The sequence below is a fragment of the Coptis chinensis genome, chromosome 4 (genome assembly GCF_015680905.1).
Source record: "Coptis chinensis isolate HL-2020 chromosome 4, ASM1568090v1, whole genome shotgun sequence".
Lineage (NCBI taxonomy): Eukaryota > Viridiplantae > Streptophyta > Magnoliopsida > Ranunculales > Ranunculaceae > Coptis > Coptis chinensis.
The window spans coordinates 74,105,305-74,128,325 of NC_141459.1; the positions used below are offsets into that span (position 1 = coordinate 74,105,305).

At 41.9% G+C, this 23,021-nt stretch overlaps 1 long non-coding RNA gene across 1 annotated transcript; it reads right to left on the minus strand.

Moving 5' to 3' along the window:
- Nucleotides 1-4,332: 4,332 nt before the first annotated feature.
- On the minus strand, nucleotides 4,333-17,421 carry LOC147504772 (uncharacterized). Its single transcript, XR_015193135.1, has 3 exons — nucleotides 17,281-17,421; nucleotides 4,658-4,819; nucleotides 4,333-4,470 (listed from the first exon to the last, which is right to left on the minus strand). It is a non-coding gene; the product is annotated as an uncharacterized LOC147504772 (long non-coding RNA).
- Between the last annotated feature and the right edge of the window lie 5,600 nt (nucleotides 17,422-23,021).

Below are 23,021 nucleotides of genomic sequence, written 5' to 3' on the forward strand. Positions count from 1 at the left end.
TATTACATCTGTTTCAAATCAAAACTTTATACTTCATAAAATTTATACCAGTAAGACTCCAAGAGCAAATCCTAATCAAGCGTCTTCATCCGCTGCATTCCACCATCTATGTTCCCAATAATACACCCACGTTGCAAAACAAAGTAAACATGGGTCAGCAAATTGAATTTGCTGGTATGAGTAGACTAACAACAAAATATATATAATAATCTTTCAAATTAATAACTATAACATTACCAACCATTTCAACTTGGAAGACAATATAGTTCCGTTTTCTAAAATGGCGTGTAATTTCTTCCCAAGTAAGATTTCATCCCCAATATACAAATTCCAATAATCTCATATAACAGTACTCATCATTCCCAATTTCCAAAATAACTCACAACATAAATACCACTTATATTCCATTTATTAAATGCACATATGATAATCTAATTAAATATGAGTTTAGTATACCTTACCTTTAAGCCAACACCTCGCCTTAGGGTAGGATATTTACGTCCTTGTAGAAAAGATTAATAGATCCTACCCTCCTGCAAAACAGAGTTAGACATCACAATAAAATGATTTATCTCAGCTAGTCAAATTTCCATTCATAACCAAACCTCATTTAAGACATTTAAGTCTAATTGATATAACCTGGTTCGTCCCTCATATTCGGGGAATACTACTTATCATACCACCTATATCAAGGGTAGTCATTCACATGACACCATTACGTCATAAAGTTTCCAAGTGCATAACTATATATCTCAGACTATTACAAGTCATTAATGCTTTCATAATAACATATCATTTTAGAGTCATTCTACAATCACAGAAAAGATCACAAGCATTTAATAATATTATTCTCATTCACACTTCACATCCATAACCTCACACAAATCATATAATTTTACTTAAAAACCATTCGTCTACTTATGAGAATGGGGAAATATCACACCCAAGGAGTACATTCATCCCTTGTGAGTATCAACTCATACAACTACGTAAACATTTCTCATAAGAAATCATATATATTATATGCAATAATTCCATCACACGTAAAGTCAATATTTTACTTTGCTTATTAATTATCTCGTTGACTTATTTATTAAAAGACACAACCCAACCTTTTAGTTCCTACTTCACAATTTGCACTACACACATTTGCCAAATCACACATATCCGTGTGCCTTACTCACACCGAGTACCACTACAAGACATATGTCCCAAGCGGGATATCGCATCCAGGAAACATACTTTCATCTTGTAAACTCGTAACTTGTGAGTCACAACCATCTCTGGGATTTCCATACACATAATCACAAAGCCTCCTTTGGGCATAACAAAATATCAGGTCATTCACGGCACATTCAATGAATACCTTGGGTCATTCCCGCCACATTCAAGGAATACCCATCATAACACTAACGGGCCATTCATGGCACAATCAATGAATGCCCTGAGTCATTCCCGCCACATTCAAGGAATACCCAAACCTACATTCCCGTACATTCAAGGAATACGACCAACCCACAAGGTGAATACCTTAGTTCCTCTCTAGGGCAGTCCAAACTATTGGGTCATTCATGGCACATTCAATGAATACCCATCTATCACATGACATCACAAGTCATAATATCTCATTACCAAATCCTGAGGCGTGGAGAGTTCTAAAAATGTGGGCGACACATTAAAACATTATTGTCATTTATAATTATACTAGCATTACTCATGTCAAAACAGACCATACATGCAGAGAGTCATTTTCGCACGTCAAGGCAAATCAAACACTTAAATATCATTGAATGTAAACAGACTTATAATCAAACAAATACAATTTACATAACCACACTCATATACACAATATCGTAAACAAATAGTTCATTAGCCCAAATTCAAGTCCACACACACTAATGTCCAAAACAGATCCACATAAATTAAAGTTTATATTCATATATAACTTCTATTTCACACATATATATTTATGTAGTCTCAAAACAACAGTAATTTCTAACACAATCATATAGTTATCACACAAACTAATATATATATTATAGATATAGTGTAGTGGCTGTACTTTTGCTCAAAGCTGCCTATGTATCCAAATCTTTCAAGATTGGAATCAAGCCTTTGTAGTTCTTACCAGCCACATAGTCAATGCTATAGTTTTTCCTATATTCATCCAAAGGACATATAACTTAATTATTTAGAAACTAGGGTATGTAGACATACTTTTTCATGTAGAACTCGAAGTCCCAACCTCAGCCTATCTAGAAGAAAACTTAAGTTGAAAACTGTAAAAATCCTAATTTTCAGCAAACTAGATTTCTGACGGACTATCTTCCGAATGACACAACACTTTCCACAGGTGTCCAAATGCATCGAGGCTTTTTGCGTTGAAAAGATAACACACAGAAATTACTTTCTTATGTTTTACAAAAATACTCAATCTCATTCTAAATGTTCGATAACTAAGCTCGAACACAGTGCGCAGAAACTGATTTCTGACGCACTGTTTTCTGCCAGTCAAACTTCCAAACACAATAATTAATTCCACGGGTCTCGAATGCGATGAAGCCAATTGGAATAGAAAGAAGACTTCCAAATATTACTTTCTTATGTTTTATAAAAATTCTAACTCTCACCCTAACTATTTTTAAACTGGACTTGAACACAGTGCGCAGAAACTGATTTCTGACGCACTGTTTTCTGTCAACCAAACTTCCAGACCTTATCTATCTCCACAGATCTCGGAATGCGTCGAGGCCAATTGGGTTGGAAAGAAGACTCATAAAACTTATTTTTTCATATTTTGACGAGAGTTTGAATCTGACTCTAACTATGTGAAAACTCGATTCCAAACCAGACACAGACTGGATTTCTGAAATCAGAAAATTTTGACGTGCCAACTTCTGAATACCGTAACCATATCGACAAACCTCGGAATGCAACGAGGTTGATTGGGTTGGAAAGAATACTTCCATACCTTAATTTTTCATGTTTTAAAATAAAACTAGTTCAAACTCTAACTAAACCAAAATTGAGCTTGAAATCAGACCAGCGCTAACCTTTTTTAAAATTTCAACAAATCTATTCTTACCTTCAATAATGTTTTCACATCAGCTATAGCTATACCGAACTTTTACATACATACTGAAGACAGACATTCAAATCAACCAATAGTTTCTTCCCCAGCAAAACCTTCATTTTATTATAAGAATCAAAGATTCAAATATATATTAAGGGTTTCCAAATAATCAATGCCCTACAGACCACCAACGACAATACAATCAAACCCATATATATCAAAGTGTAGAGAGAATCCATGTCAGACCATAAGTAAAACTATACTCACATGTAATCAATTCCTTGGATCTATATGGACACACTTTTTCTTGGATTTTATAACTATTTTGTTTTTTTGTAGAATCTATATTATGACAGTCCATTTATGTCAGAGAGCATTTAAACTATAGCCAAAAATAGTAACTCCACGAAAAAGAAATTGAATTGCTTAATAAAACTTTTAAGTCTGTAAACACATAACTAGAGTAAACAATTATTGTCAATCAACTGTATATAAAGTTAGTCTACTCACTCCACGAAAAAGTGATAATGTTCCTCGCCCAAAGAAATCCCCTAACAAGAAACCTCCATTTCTTCTTTGAGTAAAACTCTCTCTCTCCACTCTAACACTCTCCTCCAGTAAACACTTTTTCCCTTTTTTTCTCTTGTACGTCTCTCTCTGTTTTTCTTTTGTATTTCAAAAACAAAAAAAAACCCAACAAAAAGAGAGTTCGGTTGTAACCAAACCCCTCTAACTCTCCCACGTTTTTATCTTATCTTATTTTATCTTTATCATTTTCTTTTCTTTTTAATATTATTATATCTTTTTAAACCCTAATAAATAGGAAAAACAAAGAAAATAAACGGGGTGTTATAACTACTTCCACACGGGATGCTCTATTGTTACCTCTCGCGTTAATTGTTTAAACTACCTGTCTAAGAGTCACATACTCGCCAGGGTCATCCTTCTACTATTGAACTGCCAAAGAAAATAATCTTGGATGCGTTAATTTCCGAAGTTTGATAACATAGAAAACTGTGCAGTCAAGGGGAACAATAGGTATGTCTTATGTAATTCCAGTTACCCTAAGACCAAATTAGAGTACAATCAGAACCAGATTAAGTTTTACTTCTTAACAGGAAAAATATATTGACACTCGATGAAGATCTTGATAGAGATTGTAGCTTCGTACTGAATTCTTCCAGCTCCTTTTCCTTTCCAGAGGATGCTGCCTTAGTTGTGGAGATAGAGAGGTTCTCTAAGAAGAATGCATTCTTTAGAATACATTCGAGAAACTTGAATTCTTTGTCACATCCGTTGAGATTTTGGATCTCAAAATATTTGAGGTGATACAACATGCACTTGGACGGTAAATCTACTGTGCATTCTCCTCCCTTATCTGCTGGTCTGGTACTTATCTGCCAACAAGGGGAAAAAATGATGAAGCGGGAACTTGCCAAAAATTTTAAACTGAAAATATATGAATTCAAGAAAGGGCTAAAGTATTCTGAACCCTTCAGAATACTTCTACCATAGACACCAAGACATAGTAGTGTTAAATTTTTCACTAATATTCTAAATCATATGAAAATGCTTGGAGAGTACCGCAGACAATTTCCGGACAACCCTTTGGGCATTAGGTGAGAGTTCGAGTATCTTTACTATTGCAAAAGCATGATGAATGCTCCATCCAGTCAGCTTCAAATTCCTTAGATTATGAAATCGGTTGGGAAGTTGCTCCAAAATAGCTGGGGGTTATGACTTACTCTTGCAAATGGAAAAAAAGGGACATAAATATATCAAGAAGACATAGAATACATATTCGTAGTTACAGATAATACAGTATTACAATCAATGACTCTGTTTAGGAAGAGAAAGTATTCCACTGCTTAGCGGCGGAACTTCAAGAATTTTAACCAAATAATTACTACAAAAATTCCAGAGAGAAGTACGTGGGGAGAAGAAAAAGGGTGAATGGCAATCCAAGAATGCATGATCTACAATAATGTGATGAAAACTAAAGGTCCGTACCTCACTGGTTTTATAACCATGATTGGAAGCTCTCGGTTCATAAACTATTTACTAGTGCGTGGTAGCGAATAGAGACGTGTAGAGGGGTTACTTATTAAACTAAATTCACCAGGTAAAAGTCATTGTCAGATACCACCAATAAACAATTGATGAACTTAAATTGGGTTTCACATCGAAAACATCAAGTAGATGTATTTTAGCGGCAGAAAATAATCGATACCATGCATAATTTGGGTAATCCGTTTCAGTAGTAATACATATCAAGCTCAGGTCAGCACAGGTATGCAATCCTAGGACCTAAAAGACTTTTTTACCAAATTAATTTATATGTTTATATTTTTCGATTGTATTGTCTTTGGGTGTCTAGGACTTTCTGACCAATTAAATAAAAAGAAATGGCAGTGCAGTTAAGGGTGAAAGGAACCTTAAGGCGACAATGCCTCCTAGCGCCTGAGGCGAAAGAGGAAAGATACTGGGGTGCCGAAAATTGGATAAAATGTCCAAACTAAATTCACTAAGAGGACATTTTATTTAAGCGTAAAAAGCATTATACACTCTAACAATATATCAAAATAAGCTTGAATATCACTTGGAGTACTTCAATTATAAACTACAATAACTAGGAATACTATTACAACCTTAATTCTCTTACGAGCACTATTCCCTAGCCCTTAAACACTATTCTCCTTCTCAGCCCTCTCACTCTCCTTTCTCTCCTAGGTCTCCTCCTCCCTTAGGTTAATGGATCCCCCTCTTTTTTTCTCTCCCCCACTATTACTCTTTATACCTTTCTTTTCATCCATCATGGCCCTCCACCTGTCCCTCCATCTCGTGGTCCTCTTAGCTCCATGTGTAGGGTTTCCATACAGCCACCACCGCCGTTTGTCCCCGATCCGGTGGATCGCGGATTTATGTGCTATCTTGACCGGCCCATCTCACCATTAATATCCCGTGCTACATCCCGCCACTACGATGCCCCCCCTCGAGTCCGCTGATAGTATCTCGATCGGGAGTCGAGTTCTCCACATTAAACTTTCCAACCGTAGCCTTCCGTCTTCCTTTCACCGCTGGATTCACGAAGTTTCCACGTGAGTACAACTAAGCGCCCCTCGTTTCTTGTGCATCCACGCGTCCTTCATCGGCCGGTTCTTTTCGGTGTCCCTCGATTTCAGCTCCCCTCAAATTACTTTTTTTTTACCTCCTCTTATAAAAGCCCGCTCGATTTTTCCTCTCTCACCTAGCTTTTCTTTTGCCTTTCGGTTCCTCTCAACCTCTCCTACTACCTTTCTTCTTGTTTCCCAAAGACCGGTCGCTTTCCGCGGTCGTCTTCTCCGGTTTTTCTCATGGAAATCCCTGCTCCGGCCGCTTTCCTTTTACCTCGGGTTGGTCTCCTCTTCTCTCTAGCTCCGTTTAATTGCTATATTACGCGCATTTCTCCTTTGTCCTTGGTATTAGAATCTGTTCATCTCCCCTTCCTTCTCCGCTTTGTTGTGGGCGTGTAATCTTCCACTCCGACCACGATGTCGGCTCGGATCCGCCACTTCTTCCTCTTCTCGATCCCAGTAGCCATGCTTCCCCACCTCTCCCGACCGGACCGAGGCCCCTTCAATCTCGGGCAAGCTTTTACCCTCCCGCCCCCCACCACCACGCCGTAGACCTAACCTTGAGGGTCATTAAAGCGGCTTCTTACGGATATACCACCGACGCCATCTTAGAGCATGTGCGACCTAACTTCGTTTCCCGCGTCTAGTTCCCTTTATAGGCGGGGTGCCTCGTGGCCACGGTGGAGACAGTTGTTGTTGCCCGCTTTTGCCCTCCCCACCCGCCTTGATGTCAAGGTGTGTAATCACTTTAACATCCCCCTTGCCAAGGCATTGACAATTTCTGGAGGGTCATGTATGCCGCGAACCACTACAACCGTTCCGAAGTACCCAAGATAGCGGTTCGCGACATGACCGCTCACTTCTTCATCAAAAAGAGCACCAAAGATGTCGATTAATGGCTATCACTCCTTTTGTGTCCGCCTCTAGAAAGCGGCATTTTATTCTTCGTGTCACTTCCTCCGGATAAATTGTGGCATCACTACCCTCTTTATATCTCGGGCAATTTCCTCTCCGCGGATCTTCCATCCGAATCCGAATCTTAACCACTTGGCTTTTCTTCCTAGTGGTGAGTGAGTCTTTTTATCTACACCCATTGATGTATATCTTTTGGTTTTGGTTTCTCATCCTCTTTTTCAGTGACGCCCCGACTTAAAAGTCGCGACCTTTACTAACACATTTCCTCCACCACTTTCCGGAAGATTCGCGACTGGACTCGCTTTCAAACCCGTGATACTTTCGGGATTGACCACTGCGAATCGCTACTCCCTACTTGTCCGACCCCAATTGAAATCCATAGGAAAATACTTGCTCCCCTTTTTCCGTCCTCCACCCAAAGAAAGAAAGCCACGTGACACCCCACCTCCTAAGGGAAAGCGCCATACCACGAAACCCCCACTCTGTCCCAAGCTTGTTCGCAAGACCACTTCTCCCTCCGCAGTCCCTACTCCCTACCGATCCCTGACCACTTGGGAAGATCAATATTCATCCTCTCATTCCCCTTCCACCACTTCTCGAGCTTCGGACATGGGTGTTAACAAACACAAACTCTTCGACAAATGACTTCGGATGAGGATGTCGTCCCCATTGCCCGCCCACCACGCCGCTCATTTCTCTCCTCCCCGGCCTCCAAACGCGTCCGCGCCCTCGGCTCCGAGAGGGTCCCCAGCTAAGAACACATCTCCACCTACCGCCCTCCCCATGCGGAACAGCCGTCCCGGGAAGGAGGGTAGCACCCGGACCGATAAAGGGGCGGGGACCCGTTCTTCCGTTTTGCCCCGCTTTCAAACTTCGCGAACCGCATTCTAATCAGCGGCGACTGCGCTTTGGAAAATCCGGCATGGCTTCCTCCCCCTTCTTTTGGGTCTCATCTCCCCAAAGATATGGCGTCTCTTGAGGGGGCTCCTTTGAGTCTCACCGGACTTCGCTTCTACACCGGGCCGGAGAAGGTAACATTTTCTTTTCATTCAAGTATCTTTCTTCTCTCTCTCGAAAGTATTCTAACTCCTATTCCCTTTTCCAAATGAGTCCGACATCTCCTTCATGATCCGCGACCTTTGTTGGTGCCGGGGCACGATCGATGATGGTGGACAAAGAAGTCACCCATTTAGAAAGAAGAAGAATGCGGCCGCGGACTGGACAAGCTCGGGGCCCGGGACGAAGCTTAAAACTGCAGAGGCCGCCCCACCTTGCTACATGGACAAGGTTAATGACCGCTTGAGTAATCGGTAGCGAGACCTCTCAAGAGAAGCCGCCGCCGCTCGGACTCCCTCTCGAAGCATCGGGAGGAGGTATTGGCTCTCCTTAACCAACATGAGGCCGATATGGACGAGCTCGAACGACTTTCGAGCCCGAGCCGAAAAGAAAGCCAAGAAGGTCGAGGAGGAGTTTGACCGCTCACCAAAGAAGGCCGTCTCTTTCCCGAAGCCCCCACTATCCGCCGCGGCCCGGACTCCACTTCCGGACGGGGCGGGGGGCCAAGGTTGGTAAAGTGGGGCGATAGATGAAAGTCGCGGATGAAATCATAGCGAAGCCCGAGTCCGTGATCCGCGAAATCTTTAGCGGCTTAAAATAGCTTGTTTATGCCACGGCTAGAAACTTCTTTTGATGCTACTTTGTCATACTCTTTATGCTACATTTTGTTGTATTTTCACCCCTCCAAATTGGGATGTTCATATTATGTTTTGCTTGTTTGTGCGGATTGTTTTTCGCTGATACTCTTTTCGTTATATGGATCCAAAGAATAACCGCCCCCATTAGTGTATTTACCCCATTGGTTGGGAATATTTGATTTGCTTGCCCCACGCCCGGACCTCCGGCCTCTCTCTCTACCTCTGCGGTAGGGCACTCTGCTGCGGGCGCGAAGCCTCTTCGGCTTCCGTTTGCCCCCTTATCTCACATAGGTCCGGGCAACTCCTCTCACCCCCCCGCATCGTTGGACCCTCATCTTCGTGTGGCAACTCTTTTTGCCCCACTAAAATTTGGACCTCTCGCCCCGAGGGCTCTCACCCCCTCCCTTCCCTTCACTCGAGGGCAATGAAAACTCATGTGCAATAATCTTAACTCAAAAGTGCTACGGTTTTATATATGTACAAATAGCTCATGCCATTTTCGGTTTCTCTCATTACATTTACTCGTGAAAATTTTTCAAAGAACTTTACATTCCACGGCCTATCCACCACTGCCCTCCACGGTTTGTAACCTTGTAGGTGCTGTTCCCCCACCTCGACCACCACGTAAAGGCCGCTTCCCATGTCGGATGACTTCCCTCGCTGGCTTTCTTGGTCTTTGGGGTCATTCGTCGAAGCACCTTGTCTCCCACCTTAAATTTCCTCACTCTCGGTTTCTTGTTGTCTTGCGCTTTGCGGTGGCGGTGATATTCTTCCAGTTTGATCGCGGCGTTGTGTCTCTCCTTTCTTACGCTAGATTCATGTCTCGGCGAGAATGCCCCGGTTTGACCCATCCCCCCGACCGAATGCCCCGGTTTGACCCGTCCTTGATACCCCGGTCCGAAAGTGGTTGCCGCCACCATTTCTCTTCGGTATCCGCGGCCTCTACTCCATCCATACGCAACGCAAAGGGGTCTCCTTGGTGAGGGTTCGGTGGGGTTGTCCGATAGCCCAAAGCACCGATTTAGTTAAATCGCCCGGTCCCCTTCTTTGCCTCCAATTTTCTCTTGAGATTGTTAAGTATGGTCTTGTTAGAGGACTCCACTTGTCCGTTTCCCCGGGGTTGTAGGGGCCGAGAATCCCTCGTTTGATGTGATACGCTTGCAAGAAATTCTTAACCACTTGATCCCGTGAACCGAAGTTCCATTATCCGCAATGATAGAATAGGCACCCCCAAAACGGCATATGATGTTTTCCCACAAGAACTTGATCACTTGCACCTCTTTCACTGCTGCTGGTAATGCGGCCTCGATCCACTTTGTAAAATAGTCCGTCGCGCCAATAAGAATCTCCTTTTACCATGAGCCATGGGCGTGATCCCACTATGTCAAGGGCCCACATCGCGAATGGCCACAAGCTAGACACACCGTCGCGCAAATGGCTCTGCTGGGACCAATATCAACCGAAAAACCTCGACACTTCTCACATTTTTGGCGAATTCCATGGCGTCTCTTTTCATGTGAGGCCGAAGTAGTCTTGTGTTAGCAACACGCGGTCTTGTTGTTACGCCGAGAGTGGCTCCCACAATCCCTTTGTGTAAGTCATCGAGCACCTCTTGAGCCGGTTTAAAGAAGCATCTTAACAACGGTCCATTGAAATTCCTCCGATATAATTCCCCTCCCACCGTGTATCTTTCGAATGTCCGCTCCAACCTTCGCTTTCTGGAACAAATCCCTCACCCCTAAAAAAACGCTTGATTGGCATCACCCATCCTTCGTCACCCTCCGCGGTATTCATCACTCCCAATGCTTCCCCGATGCTTGGCTTGTCCAACTTCACCTTCGAGGGTCCTTTCCTCGGACCACGGCATGGCAGCGGCTACATAAGCGGAGCATCTGGCGTGGCGATTCTCCCCTGGTTCAAATGTACAAAGCGGATTTGTGCGAACTTGGGCCTTGACCAGCGGGACTCCCAAATATCTTGCCATCCCGGGGCATCTCGCGCCACGAACCCTCCATTTGCACCGCACACTACCAAATTGAGTCGAGTATCTGATGAGTTCCTTCTTCACCCCTGTGCCTTCTTATCATTCTCATGCCGGCGATTACGCCTCATACTCCGCCGTTGTTGGATCTTTGCGAAACCCAATTTCATTGTCGGCTCGAATTTTGTGTTGTGCGGCGTGACCAATACTACACCAATTCCGGCTGCCGGCATCCGTTCTTGACCATTGAACAAACACTTCCAACCGTTTCGCTTCGTCCCCACGGTTCAAGCTATCCTTCCTCTTCCTCTCCTCGGTTCCAAAACCATCTCCTTCCCCATGTAGGATCCTGCATGGAACTCGCCAAGAACTCCGCCATTTGCTCGAGCATTCTCCGGCCGTCCTAACCTCGATATTGGATGTCATACGAACTTAGCATCACGGCCCGTTTCAACATTCTTCCCGACTTCTCTTTCTCAAAGCTTGCTTAAGAGGCAAGTTCATGACCACGATCATCGCTGCGGCTGGGCCCCGGAGCCGGTAAAAATATCAAGGCGGTATGCTTTCCACCCGATCAGATCGGTTTACGCATCCAACAACGCCTTTACTCGAAAGTATCTTGGCCTTTCTATCTTATCCACTACTCGAGCGAGGACCGAAATATTCATAATCGGACCCCCGTGTACAAATATAATTTTTCTCCCTCTTCGGTTAAGCGACAACAAATGTACGCACCCTCTAAATACCTTTTAAGCCCCTCGAATGCCTGTTCACATTCCGCGTCCATGTGAAATCGCGTGGTGTTTCTCGATAGTCCATCTGCCTACATTTGTCGGATGATTTCGAGATGAACCCGCTGAGAGCCAGCGACCGCTTCCGGTGACCCAACCACACCTCCTTCAATCGCTTTGGTGATGGCATCTCCACCAATGATCTTATCTCTCTTGGTTGGCCTCTATTCCTCTACGTGTCCTGATATACCCCGAAAATTTCCCTATGGTGACTCCAAATGTGCACTTCTCGGGATTGAGTTTCAAATTGTGTGTTCCCGATTATCCGAAATGTCTCCTCCAACCCTTCCAAGTGCTCCCGTTACGACACATACTCTTCTCCACCATATCATCGATGTATATCTCAATGCCTTTTCGGATCTTGCCCTCGAACATCTTCTCTCCCCAAGCTAGAAGGTGGCTCCTGCATTTTTTAATCCAAATGGCATTCTAGTATAGCGAAGATGTGCCCCTTCCACTCTGAAGGCGTTTTTCTTGATCGAGTCCATACATTGCCACGATTGTACCCATAGACGCATCCATAAACGAGAAGAAGGCGAACCCGCCCGTCCCGCTTCTACCAACTCATCCACTCGCGGCATCGGATAACGCCCTTCTGGACAAAATTTACGTCCGTGGAAGTCCACACACATCCGGACCTTTCCATTTTTCTTCGGGACCGCGACTTCGTTGACAACCCGATCGTGAACTCTACCTCTTTATTATCCCCGCCGCTTTTTAGCCTCGCGACCTCTTCCGGATTCATTCCTCGCATATTTGGGTCTCATGCTTCATCTTCGTCTTCGGCCGCTTCGATCCCCCATGCGGTGATGACCGCGAACTCGGATCTAACCCAGGTGACATCCTCATCCCCACGCAAAGACGCTCTCGTTTCTTCACCAAGCATTGGACCAACCTATCTTTCCATTCTTCCGTAAGACTTCGACCTATCGATGTGAACTTCTCCTCTTCGCCCTCTCCCAAGTTTACTATCTCTATCTCGTCTAAAGTCTTGGGATCCTCCGCGACCTCCTCTCCCTCCTCCGGCCCCCCAAGATCAGAATTTCTATCTTAGGCCTCTTCCCTTGAGCTCGTCGACTCCTCTTCAGTCCGCGGGACATCTTTTTGATTGTATTCGGTGGATCGTTCTTGGATGCCACCGATCTCCTCCGCGGACCTCATATGTTCCCGTTGGGGTAGAAAATCGGATAACTTGATAGTAAGTCGACGGCACGCCCTCCATCTCATGTATCCATCTTCTCCCGGGATCGCGTTGTATTGTGAATTAGAGTCGACCACCATGAACCTTGAGAACAACCGCCACGGGCCCGTTATTCTTGGGCGCGGTTTCCCCATAGGCTCTGTCACACTTCCATTGAATCCATACAAATTTGTCCGCGGAGGTCTCGGTTGCCGGGTTGATCCCCATCTCCTCAAGAGCTCCTCACGAATAGCAAATCCGCGGCTACCATAGTCTATCGGGACCGCTTTTGACCACATAATTGCCCATCGCCATCGTAATAACCAACACATCCTCGTGTATGCGATCCACGCCTCGAGGTCCGCGCTTGAGAAACGTAATTTCCTCTTTCCCCTTCATTAAATCTTCTCAGATTTCTGCCTGCGTGGGACTCGTTGACCTTCTTGAATATTCATTTGTTCTCGACCTTATCCCGTGGGCATTGTGACTCAACGCTTTCTCCAATAAGATAACATTTATGGTTCCCAATATTCGTCCCCGGCGGGCCAAGGCTCGGTCCGAGTTTCCCCAACGAATTCCCTCGGCATCCCTTCTATTAATCTCTGGACTAACCATTTCAAGGCATAACAATCATTGGTTTCGTGATTGCGCGCGATGATACTCACGGATGGCTTGTTGGGCATTTCGCCGAATGGTTCGCGCCCTTCATATCCTTTTGCAAATTTTTAATCGGCGGTAGTATCTCACTTAACGGTTTCGCTTAACGGACATGTTCCACCTCATGGTATGGCTTCCGCTCCCCTTTGCTCTCCGCTATCTCCGCTTCCTCTTTCCGCCCTTGGATCGGTCCACGGTACCTCTCCCGCCTCGGCCACTTCCACCGGTCTTTCTGCGTTCACCCCTTTCTCTACCGATCATCTCCTTGGCTCCTTTTTCGACTCATCGCATGGTGTTTTCATATCTTATATACTTCTCTACCCACGGATATAACTTCGTGCAATGTTGCTATCTCGTTCTTTCGCCACGGACTAATGAATCGCTGCCTGTTCAGTCGCGTTTCTTCGAATGCTATTACCGCCCTCCTCTCATCCAAATTCTCTACCTTTAGGGTCTCTCCTAGGCGACATAAGTACTCTCGACCGATTCCGCGGATCTCTGCAATAACGTTAAATAGGGCGCGATGTCCACAACCCTCCTCTTTGATGTATAAAATGGTCAACAAACGCAACGCTCTAACTCTTGAAATTGGTTATGCTCTTGAAGGTAACCGATAGTACCGGTCGGAAGCCCCCTTTAAGATCGCCGGGAACATCATGCACCGCAACCCATCATACCTCGCCTCTTGCCAAAGAGGCATCTGTATCTAAAATGATGGATGTGATCTGCCGGGTCGCCCGTTCCATCATATCTCTCCGAATCTCGGTGATTAAAAGCACTTTGGTACCTCCGGCGTCCATATCGCATCTCCGCAGCGGGTTCATGGTTCAAATTTCCGCCACCACTTGATCGCCGCGCCCGTTTGGACCACTTGTTTGTTGAAGATTAAGCACTTTCGGTCACCGTTAATCATTTGTTGTACTTGTTCGACCGTTAACCCGGTCACCGGATTATCCACTAGGTCGGTCCTTGTTCCTCTTCGTCCTCCGCCTTTTCATTCTCTTCTCTTCCTCCCCTCGTTTCTTCCCTCGGTCTCCTCCTCCACCCTCTCATTCTCTCGTCTCGACTCCTCATTTTCCTCCTCTCGACCTTTTCAATCTCTTCCCGTATAAGCCGCTTCTTCTTCCGCTCTTCCCTCCTCCTCCTCGTCCTTCCCCTTCTTCCACCACCGCTTCCCAGATCGATTCGGAACCCTTATCTTTCAGGGCCTACCCGCCGCCTTCTTTGGTGCCATTTGTACTTCGTTTTCCCCACAGACGGCGCCAAATGTTACAACCTTAATTCTCTTACGAGCACTATTCCCTAGCCCTTAAGCACTATTCTCCTTCTCAGCCCTCTCACTCTCCTTTCTCTCCTAGGTTTCCTCCTCTCTTAGGTTAATGGATCCCCCCCCTTTTTTCTCTCCCCCACTATTACTCTTTATACCTTTCTTTTCATCCATCATGGCCCTCCACCTGTCCCTCCATTTCACGGTCCTCTTAGCTCCATGTGTAAGGGTTTCCGTATCATGCACCACCATTATTATCACCCGATCCGGTCCGCTGATCGCGGACTTATGTCTTATCCGACCCGCCCATCTCACCATTGATATCCGGTGCTACATCCTGCCACTAAAAATACTTCTGCTCTTGTCACATTAGCATTATAACTAATTTCAAGTGCCAAATAGTAACTCAAACATAAAGATATTAGACATAAGTACGTCAAAATTAAGTCTCAAGTAATACTTCTATTATAGGTTCAAGCAAACATATAATTGAACTATCCAAAACATTGTCATGCTTAAGCTTAACTCTCTACGGCATCACACATTGTTCAAGGAAGAAATAAGCATCAGTCATATATAGGTTATAACTTATAAGTCTCAAGTAGCATGTTTAGTTATGAAAAAGCCTCGAATTATCCAAAAATTTGCTATGCCAACTCTTTATAGCATTACCCGTAGTCCTCTTTATGGATCACATAAGCATTGTCCACATCTCCATTACCATCAACATGATGTCTTCATCACTTTCCACAAAACTTATCCCTCTTCAAATCCTCTTTCACAATCATGATTTAACTGGTTAGAGGAAATTATAACCCTAATAAAGTAAAAGGCACATATATAGATAAATAGAAGGCTCTAGGCCACCGCCTCCAGCAAATAATTTAATTTTTTTTTTTCACATAATGGGTCTTAAACTCAGGTGCCCACCACCTCACGCCTTGACCAAGCCACAAAAAGGTTCCCGCCATGTTTTGTGTGGTAAAAGGAAATTATAACCATAATAAAGTAATAGGTACATATATAGATAAATAGAGAGCTTCAAGCTGCCTCCAGCCAATAATCTTTTTCCACATAATGGATTTTAAACTCAGGCGCCCACCTCAACCGCCTCGCACCTTGATGAAGGCCAAAAAGGCACCCGCCATGTTTTGTGGGGTTAGAGGAAATTATAACCCTAATAAAGTAATATATTGGTAAATAGTGGGTTCCAGGCCGCTTACAGCAAATAACTTTTTATTTCACATAATGGGTCTTAAACTCAGGTGACTGCCTCAACTACACTGGAAAAAAGATGAATGACAATCCCAAAATGCATGATCTAAATAATGTGATAAAAATTGAAGGCCTTACGACAATGGTTTCACAACCATGAGTGGAAGCTCTTGATACGATATGCCATTTCGAATAACCATGAAAATAATCGCCATTACAGATACTGTACGGCCCCCCAGTTTGCTGGTACTCTAACAAACTGTTTTTTGTTCGTACTGTAAGGATTTCAGGATTTTATCCGTGGTGCTCATATATTTTTTCCGGTACAAGTATTTTTTCTGGTTTGTGAAGGTTATAGGAGTACTATTTAGGTGGCTTTAACACGACGTTTTTGCTGAGAATGGATTCGTATCTATGGGCATTCACAGTTCGGGAAAACTTATGAGCAAGGTACGGAAGTCTAATGCCGATACTACTGAGAATTATACAGTTCCCTCTTCTCCTGTTTAACAGTTGCCAGTTGAGAGTACTAGAATATATGTTTAAGTTCTGTTTCCTTCTACTTGGAATGCAGGGAACTACCCTGAAGGATTATGATCATCTGGCAGGAAAAGACCTGTAGCATCATGGTACTGTAATGAGAACAATGAAATCAGAACTAGGTACTGAAGTGTTTGATGAGTAACCTAGAGATCCGAAGTGCAATTTTCACTAAAGGCTGGATCTTAAGCTTATTGTATTAGTGCTAAGTTGGCTTCAAATATCTATACAAGTATGTCCAAAAAAGATGAGGAACGCAAGAGTACAAATTTGACTTGCTATGTAGATTGCTCTGGAGAAATGGTAGAGATAGTGGAGGAGGGTGGTAATTGGTAAAGTCGAAATTTGGTGAGGCTATGTTAGGTTAGGAAGTGGTTCTTCTTCGGGTCCTTATGGTGTATGGTTGTGGAATTGTGGAATTTATGTACAGACCATTTCGTTTTAGCTTTCCAATGTTAAAAGAGAGGGGTAGGGGAGTTTTAATTCAAACTCTTTCTATAATAGAAGCTTGAAGTAGTGTAAAAGAAAGATCATATAAAGAATAAGAAAAAACACAATAAAGAATGAGGAAGTAGAAGAGATAATTTGGGGATTTCAGAAGTCTTATTACTTTTCTTTGTTCTAAAACAGCCTAAAATCCTTCTATAGAGATCATGTAATGGTTCAAACACTCATAAAATGAGGCAACCCTGCTTGGGTTTATTCTAAATTCAACAAGGACACAATATACATGAAGTATGCAAATGCACCGACAGTTGCATTCCAAAATACAACGTATGTGATAATATGACACAACATCGCATTATACTGGTATTAGAATAAAATTGACCAAAATAAAGAGGCATAATACTTACCAGAAACCGATGAAAAGGTAGTGTCAAATTTGCCACGTTACAGAGCCCTTTGAGAATTTTAACCAAACATTGAGCCCTTTGTCCCACATTGATATGAAATTCAATGTTAGCATCAACCAAGGAAGAAAGATTCTCCAAACAATAATCTTCATACATGTATCCTCGGCATTGCAATGAAATTAAACTCGGGGTACTTATCTTGATCTTGCAAGACTCAATTTTTGAGCGAGAATCATTTTCAATCACCAAGCTCTTAAGTCAAACAGCAGATATATTAATGACCTTGATATACACCTTGGTATGCTTATGCTTACAATTCAACATACTCAAATTTTCCAAAGCTGGACAACTCAACACAAGTTCCCCATCAGAATCGCCTTTAGGTAATATAGGCGATACCAAATCCAATGTTTTAAGATGGGTTGCACAACACATAGAATACGGAAGCTGCACTCTATAATGTATGCTACTTGCATACAATTTAAACTTCTCTACTCCTGAAATAAACAAATAAGAAGGCAACTCAAGTAGTCCTGTTGCCAAAACTTCCATGTCAACTTTTTGAGGATTCTTTCTTGCAACGGAAGTAATACATTCACAAAACTGTCTCGCCCCATATTCAAATGGGACATTAACAGTAAGCCTTTTGATATCCAAGTTGTTGCGAAAAAGTTGTACATTATTGATAAACCCCAAGACACTACAATTTTCCCAGTTGGCACGTTTCCTTTTCTTATCTAACCATTTATATTCATCAAAATTTAGAAAAGGAAGAGATACCCAAACATACCTCCATCTTTTGGAAAGAAATGGTGTTTCCATAACATCACTCGTGTCAAGAAATGACAGTGTATGGTGGACAAGTGGTTCTGGTAAACTACCAAGTCTATCTTCATCAAGATTTATGCCTGATGGTTCTAACTTCTTACTTGAAGTTACTGATAAATGAAGAGTTTATGGGTTGGGTTTGGTTCGGATTGGATCTGTTAAAATTCGATCCAAACCCGAATGTACATGCACACCCCTAGTTTTGTACATGAATTAAATTACCATTCGCTCTAATCTGGAAAAGGAAGATCACATCACTTGTCATAAATCAACAACATAAAAGACTCTATAAATACCTTGATTTATCACTTCATATATAGAAAATCGTTAGAGACTCCCTAAATTGTTTAAAATAGACAGAAAGCACATGGCTAAGTTCTTTTTCATTCACTTATTTTTCCTTGTTCTTATTGCATGCATACCCAGGTTTGCATTTTTCAATTGTCTTACTTCGTTCTTACATTCAATAATCTTTCTCTAATAATAATTGATATTATAGCAAGCTCTTTAAAGTACTTTGTCTTTGAAAAGCATGGAAAATGTTTTCAAACTTCCTTGTTCTTAGTTGTATTTGCCTAATTAGTTCCCACAAACTCGGTAGGAATGTAGTATAATTTAGGGTTTTTTAGATATTGGTCCTATTATTATTATGGAATTAGATTTTGGTCTAGAAATACTAAAATATTAGGTTTTGGTCATACTTCTGTTATTTGACCGTCAGTCTACTTAGTTGACTGTGGTCATGCCATTTGCTCTTTTGAGCGTGCGTCACACGTGCATACAAGTAGGACTAAACTCTAATATCTAACTTACAAATAAGACTAAACTCTAATATCTAACTCACAGTAAAACTATTATTTACTTGAGAGTTCTAATTGACTATTCAGATATAATTTGATTCCCATATTGAGGAAAGTTTTTTTCACGTTCTACAATAAATTGTCTCGAAATTGGCTAATATGTTGCATAAACCAATTCTCTTAATGGGGAATAAATTCAAAGTATCGCATTTAGTGGCATCTTTTGCGCTAGAAATTGTAATATGTATGATAGATAAGAAACTAAACAACATACAACCAGCATCGGACACTATAATTATTTTAGGATCTTTAGGATTTTCTGTTAGAGTAAAGATTTGTTTGTTTGTTTATTTTTAATTGTGCTACAATTTTTGATCGATAGATGTTTTACAAGTGTATGTATTGAATCTTTCTGGATATCAAGAACGAGTATCCGAGGAAAAATTGTGGGTATAATTCCAGAAAGTAGAATTGTCATTCAATGTCCAAGTAAAAACTTAATATATTCCATCGTTCCACCTCATATATAATGGACCAAACATGTAAATATTATATGAACCTTTATGTTCTTGATTTGGATAACATGTTTCAAGATCCTACTAGAAAGATACATATTTATTTCTTTTGTGGCTATTTACTTTGTAGTGAGAAACTCACGACACCATAGTGCTTTTCTATGCATGTGTTTTTAAAACAATTTTTCTACTTTTCTTCTTCTATGCATGCATTTTCTAAACATTTCTTTTGGTTTCCTTTTGTTTTTTGATTCTCTGCGAGGCATATACTATGGAATTGGAAGAAAAACTTGCAAAACTTAGAGAGCATATAAGGAAGAATTGCATAAGATCGAAACAGGAGTATTGGAAGATACATATTGTCTAAACCATCGTCCTTTCTCACTTTTAAAGATAAGTTAGTATTTGACCCAGATAATAATGTTATCGTTAGGATATGGTCCTTATTATAAGTTAGATATTAGAGTTTAGTCATACTTGTAAGCACGTGTGACACACACTCAAAAGAGCAAATGGCATGACCACAGTCAACTAAGTTGACTGACGGTCAAGTAACAGAATTAGGACCAAAACCTAATATTTCAGCATTTCTAGACCAAAGTCTAATTACCATAGTAATAGTAGGACCAATGTCTAAAAAACCCTTGTTTTTTCTTGATCAACAGGATCTATGACTATTTGAAAATATCCGAATAACTATCAAGAAAACAGTAATATGCATGACCCGCTAACCATTTAAGCATCTGGTCGATGAAGGGAAGTGGGAAGTGATCCTTATAAGTGACTGCATTAAGTTTGCGATAGGTAATGCATATTCTCCATTTCACTGGAATACGAGCGGAGATGCATCCATCTTTATCATTTCGCATAACTGTAATGCCAGATTTCTTGGGAACAACGTGTACTGGACTCACCCAAACACTATCAGAGATAGGGTAAATAATACCCGCATCGAGTAATCGTAAAACTTCCTCCCGTACCACATCCTTCATGGTGGGGTTTAGACGACGTTGCGGTTCACGCGACGTCTTTGCATTTTCTTCAAGATGTATGCGATGGGTGCATACGCTAGGGTCAATGCCTTTAATGTCATCGAGAGACCATCCAATAGCAGAACGGTGTTTTTGGATGACATCTATTAAACGGGATTCTTGATCGTCAATCAATTCTGATGATATGATAATTGGATGACTACCATTTGGATAAAGATGTACGTATTTTAAATGCGAAGGAATATGCTTTGAGTCAGGGGTGGGAGGAGTGGGTATTAAAGATTCTTGAGGAAAGTCGTCTTCCATGGAGAAAACAGATTGATGATGGTCCAAGTCGTTGGACAACACAGTAGTAGGGTCAAATAGTGGTATTGACTCTAATAACGTGTTTACATCCTGTGAATAATCATCAACATCAAATTCAGAACCACCAAAGGAAAAAAATTGGTGTACTTCGTCGTCAGGAAAAGAGTTTGTTAAATATTCCTACACAAGGCTGTCAACCATGTTAACATCACTATTTAATGTCAGCCTATGGAATTTGTTTCATCAACTTGAACACATTCACCTCGACCGAAAGATTATCGAAGGACATGGTCATGGAACCATCCCTACAGTTTATGAGAGCATTAGCAGTTGCTAGGAACGGACGCCCTAAGATGATAGGAATGGAGTCACAGACAACTTCTGTATCCAGAATGACAAATTCGACGGGATAGTAAAAGTCTTGGACTTTTACAAGGACGTTTTCCATAATGCCTTTTGGATATTTAATGGAACGATCGGCTAACTGCAGAGTCATGGTGGTAGGTTTAAGCTCATGAAGACCTAGTTGTTTGAACAAGTAATATGGAAGTAAGTTCACACTAGCGCCAAGGTCTAGTAGCGCATTAGCCGTATATTTGTCACCTAATGTGCATGGAACTGTTGGTTGACCAGGGTCCTTGTATTTGACTATACCATTGTATTATGTGATGGACGGAAACTGTTCGGTGAGGAACACTTGTTGAGGAACATTGGTTCTCCTTTTTGTGGTGCACATATCTTTCAGAAACTTTGCATGTTTTGGAAATAGTTTGAGGGCATCGAGAAAAGGTAAGTTGATTGTCAAATTCTTAAAAGTTTCTCGAATTTCATCAAAATTTTCATCAGGTTTATTCTTTGCCAAACGGGCAGGAAACGGTGCCTTAAGGTGGAATTTGGCATAAGGATCTGCTTGCTCATTTCCCACTTTTTGATTCGGTGACTTAGATGGACTTGGTGTTTCCATCGAGGTTCATTATCAGGAACAGATTTATTGGAACCTTCGGATACCTTTGGGCGCTCATCTAGCATACGTATTTGATTGTCTACAGTTTTGCCAGATCGAAGAGTAGTGATTGCGTGCACCTCACCCTAGTTTGGAGTAGTTGTACCAGGTGCATTGGTGAGTTCAAAGGCCGTGTTTGTTGGCTTAGGGTTCAGAACTGCTTGTCTAGGAAACACGCCTTTCTGACTCTTTTCTTGTGCTAATTGTTGAAGTGATTGTTGGATAGATGTCAATATTTGAGATTATTGGTTCATGTAAGCTAAGAAAGTCTCACTTGTCCTATCAGTAATGAGTGGCGTAGGTTGTGCAACAGGTACTAGTTCGTGATTATTGCTGAGAAGTTGTTAATTATACCCAGAACTGGGATTGGTTGGAACAATGTTGCGGTTGTTCTGGTAGTTAGCATTTGAATCACTCTGAAATTGATTTTGACTTTGTTGGTACTGCTGATTATTTCCTTGGCGGTATGGAATAAAGTTGTTTGGTGGTCGAATAGGTGGATTGGCGAAACTTGGAGGAGCCATCTGTTGTGTATTCGGGCACTAAACGTAATTCAGATGTTATCTCCAAGGTACATTAGGAATGTTGAATGCACATGCCTCTTCTGATGGTTGGGAAGGGGATGCATATAACAAGGGACAATAAGCATCAGGATGGTCAGGACTGAGACAAAGAATACACGGAGAGGTGTTAACGTTCATAACCTATTTTGGGAGTTGATCGTTTACTTAAACTGCGAGGGCATCTACTTTTTTAGTGAGGGACTCTATCAGATTTTTTTATTTCGGGATCATGTTTTACCTAAAAAATAGATGTAGCTTTAGTAACAGTATCCTTAGATGACCTAGAAGAATCAGTGTTACCCCAATGTGTACCTCTTGTTGCATGTTTTTCAAGAAAAGTATATGCTTCATTCGCTCATTTGTCCATGAAGCAACTGCCGTTCATTATATCAAGTGTTTCATTACTACAGAATGACACATATACCACAGTCAATAAGAACGTTTATACCACGGTTCTTCCAAAACTGTGGGAAATACTTATATACCATTCGGAAATTTCTTTGGTCATTGGTTTACTAGTATATGCCACGCTTACATGAAAACCGTGGGATAAGTTGGGCCATATACCATGGTTAGTTTTTTTTCCAAAGATGAGAGTACTTCACATCCCCACTACCTTAAACATAAACGATGGTATATAAATTTTCCACTTTCTACCGTGGTTTATGACTTTATGCCAAATAGTCAAATACGAAAAAAAAATACACAAAGATCTAAACTCATTCAAATTGGAT